At 38.9% G+C, this 4,081-nt stretch overlaps 1 protein-coding gene across 3 annotated transcripts in view; it reads right to left on the bottom strand.

Annotated features, from left to right (window-relative positions):
* Positions 1-4,081, bottom strand: part of LOC118408642 (NXPE family member 3-like) — a 36,715-nt gene that overhangs the window by 15,642 nt on the left and 16,992 nt on the right. For all 3 annotated transcript variants that reach the window (XM_035809501.1, XM_035809499.1, XM_035809500.1), the window contains exon 2: positions 1,827-1,887. The gene's annotated coding sequence lies outside the window, so the exon portion shown is untranslated. The remainder of the gene's footprint in view (positions 1-1,826; positions 1,888-4,081) is intronic.

Here is a 4,081-nt window from a genome sequence, read left to right on the forward strand (position 1 = left end):
AGGCTTGAGACAGAGAGAGGGTCCCGACCGACAGCTCCCGTGCGTGTCAACGGCATGACTGTGTCCTGTGTGTGCTTTCCGATCCTGTAGTTAAGACGTTCCTCGTGCAGCATTCAAAGAACCTGGGGCCACAACACCGGCCCCCTTACACTTAGCTATAAACGTGAATAACTCGCCAACAACAAGAGCTATTAAAAAACGGATTGCAGTGTTCAACTCCCCACAAAGAGACCTTTCCAAAGATACCATAGTTTGCCTATGTCGGACACTTTTGAAAAATCCACATTTTTGGTTACTGTAATCGGTGCTTAGCTATAAACGCGAATAACTCGCCAACAATAAGAGATATCCGAAAACGGATTGCAGTGTTCGACTCGCCACCAAGAGACCTTTCCAATGATACCATAGTTTGCCTATATATTTCGGACACTTTTCAAAAATCCACATTTTGGGTTACTGTTATCGATGCTTAGCTTTAAACGGGAATAACTCGGCAACAACAAGAGATATCCGGTTAGATGGTTTTACGCAATAAGGGAGAACACAGTTTTCGACCTTTTGTAATTTCTATAGTTAAGGCCAGAAGTTGACAGGCTTTGACACGGAAAAAATAGTGCATTTTAGGAATACCAAAAATGGATATGTTTGAGTTCAGGGTAGAAGCCACAAAATATTGAAGAAAACGGATTGCACGGTGTCTGTGTCACGCCTTCTCACGCTGCCATGCGGAGGTCAAATAACTGCAGCCAGCTCACACTAGAAATATGGGGCGCATTGATATACGGAATAGAAAACTTCCAGAATCCAAATAGTACAGTCTCAGAGTCGACACCTTCCATGACCACACAGCACAGGTTATATCTTGCTGCCTCTCAAACAATGCTTTGTACCTCTCCTTCTCCGCGTCATGGACCCCGGGGGTCGCGCATAAATACTGTGTTCTGCTACCAAAAAACTTTTCATTACGAGGAGACATTACAGCCTGGTATTCAGCAGCGTAGGTCAACAATTGCTAAAGAAGAAAAAAGCACTCTGGTGGCGATTCACAAGTGAAAAATCGCACGACGCTGGAAACATTTTGATTAAACATTAAACATTACGATACAGATAAATTTTTAAAAAACCTGTCAAAACCAAGATTTCCTTGTTCTTTTGGACGCAGGACGATGTCTAATTTTACCGCCTACGATTTACCTACAACTTACCCAAAACTTACAGTATGCTATCGTAGGTATAACCGTTAACGTTTACCGCCCGATATATGTGGTTGGGGCGTTTGCCAGATTTGATACAGACATTAGGCATGGAGAAATTAGACTGCTCTCATTGATGAGAAACTTATAAAACTGCAGATGGGTATTATTACTCTCCAAGAAACAAGTTGCCGAAAATGGGCGTTTGAGAGAAGAAAATTTCACCTTCTACTGTAAGGGACTGAAAATCAGTCAGCCCAGGTGGCAATTGACGTAACGTTGTTTTTGCTGGCTGTTAAATAGAGGTCACAGGGTTATGTTATTGACCCCCCTCCCCTCTGACGACGCAGTTCAAGCTTCCTTCACCGGCCTCTCGGGCCAATGCTAAAAACCGACAGTGCAAAATTTTGACGCCAACTGTGACCAGAACTTCCAAAAACTCAACCTTTAGTGATAAATTTGAATATCATTGTAGCAACAGATTCTGAGTACAGTAGCAATACTGTACAATGTACATTACATTAATGTACAATGTACATTACATGTACATTACTGTACAATGTACATTGTATGTTTAACATGTGAATAGGCAATCAGATTTTCATATACAGGAATATGTATAACTGTACTTACCATATTTGAAGCTTGATTTTCTTCCCATGTAATTCAACTGTCTTGATTTTGACATCAATGCCTGGAAGGAATCAACACAAGAAAAACTTTGTAAATCTTAAGTCATAAATTCATGAGAAAATGAGTGTGGGGCAGCTGTTATTCATATACTATGGTTTTATACAGGTGTGTAAAAAGCCATTCACAAGAAGGAACTGTAACTTTAGATTGATACAGTAAGCATGCATGTTAAAATATGCATGCTCATACATGTATGATAAATGCTGGAAAAAATTTACCAATATGTCTTCTTCTCCCTTGGCTACTACATATATTTTTGTATAACGTTACATCATTTTTTTGTGTCCCACTCTAAATATTGTATCATCTTTTAGAAAAGCAATGTACCAAATGTTCATTGTATGTGTATCATTCTGACTAGTCTGAGTGAACTTTATAACAGTTGCATGTCAATTAAAAACAGTCAGTGCTTACATGTTGTACTATAACACCTCACATTCAACTTATAGGGAATACTTTTACTTCAAAATCAGCAAACCATAATTTGTTGTGCCTAATCTAATGTAAGCTTCACTCAGCCACAAGCTGATCTGACTCCCTAACTGAGCAGTACTAACAACATGTATCATTTGTGAACAGGACTTACAATGTACTGTTTTCACCCACATCTGTGTGTTTTATGTAAGGCCACAGGTAGTAAATTTCACGGATGCTCATTAATTTTAACCTGATTTCAGAGAAAAAAAGAAGAATTTTTTCCACTTGGTTAGATAGACCAAAATGGCCAAACATGTTGTGTTGTAGCCTATTTGATTATACTTGTAGAAGTTCTAGTAATTTTCAATCTTTGTTTCAGTTAATACTGCTACAAAATATCATTATATTGTTTACACTCACGCTATTTAGATAGAAATCACACATCTCTGCTGTATCTATGAACAATTTAAATGTGGAATAATCTGGTAGTGAGTTTTAATCTGTATTCATGCAAACATATTTACTGTTATGAACCCACTGTGAACCATGTGATCATTCCTTATGAAACCCCCCTATTTTTGAAGTAGACTAGTCCTGTGAGGCGGTGACCTCATTCTGGTGCTAGAATCCTGGAGACAAGCCATTAAAGTATGTAGCTCCTCAAAATGCCCAGTGTGCGGCCAGTTATTTACAATTCATCAATAGCCTTACCATCGGCTCATAACATTTACAAAGAAGCAAGTCTCATAACAAACTTGGTGCAAGGCAGCCAATTTATGGCTACTATTTTACCTAACTAGATGGACCCCTGTTTCCCTATAATAGGATCAGGGTACGGAAGGTGTCCATGCTTTTTATAACCAAAACACAAAAAACAGATTCCAGCTAATTACACAGTCTGCCTGAGACAAAAGCAAATAGAAACAGGTGTCAGGTTACAATGTAGATCAGAGTGGTTGAGATTAACATGATTTGAAGGTGGGGACACGCTTTATCAATTCCACAGTATGCATCCTCCTATTGCTCATTGTGTACATTCATACTAATCAAAGTCATACAAAGCAACAGCTGCTTCAAGGTCGGAAAAATTTGGCTGGAATACGTTTTCTTCCGATCATGAAGACAAATTAATCTATTTCCACTTACTAACTACTTACTAAACACTTAACTAAAACAAATAAAAATTGATTTGATTTCTGAATCATAAATGTGACTTTGGAATTAGAGATATACATTTGAAATTAGAGAAACGTTACGATTTTTCCTTTCTACATCTGCTTTGAGTTGGACATTACCTATGGGAGCCGCAAGGAGCGCAACTAAATCAGACCATTTTAGAACTACGCGCGTATAACTATAACCAGTCACGCACGCTTCTCCAATTAATTTGCATATACCATTAGAGCCGTACGCGTGTAGTAACAACACATCTAACTCTCTCGCTCTTATATTATAACAGAACTGGTCATTTTTCAGCATATCGTAACATAACATTGGTGTTAACAACGTTACTACTTTTACACCCCGTTCATACTAGGATTCGCGTATCCGGATATATCCTGATTCGTGGTGAATCCGAATTCGCGAACCCTGGTATGAACGGTCCGAATCCGGATCTTTATGGGATATATCCGGATACGCCGATCCACATCTGGAGGTGGATTTATCCGGATTCGCTGCGGGGTGACCATAGGCGGTAGGCCATCGAGTTTTTGTTGAAATCAGTATTAGTTTGCTGTAATAAAAATCCTACTCTAATGAACTCAAAGTGTGTAGTC

The sequence above is a fragment of the Branchiostoma floridae genome, unplaced genomic scaffold (assembly GCF_000003815.2).
Source record: "Branchiostoma floridae strain S238N-H82 unplaced genomic scaffold, Bfl_VNyyK Sc7u5tJ_267, whole genome shotgun sequence".
NCBI classification, from domain to species: Eukaryota; Metazoa; Chordata; class Leptocardii; order Amphioxiformes; family Branchiostomatidae; genus Branchiostoma; species Branchiostoma floridae.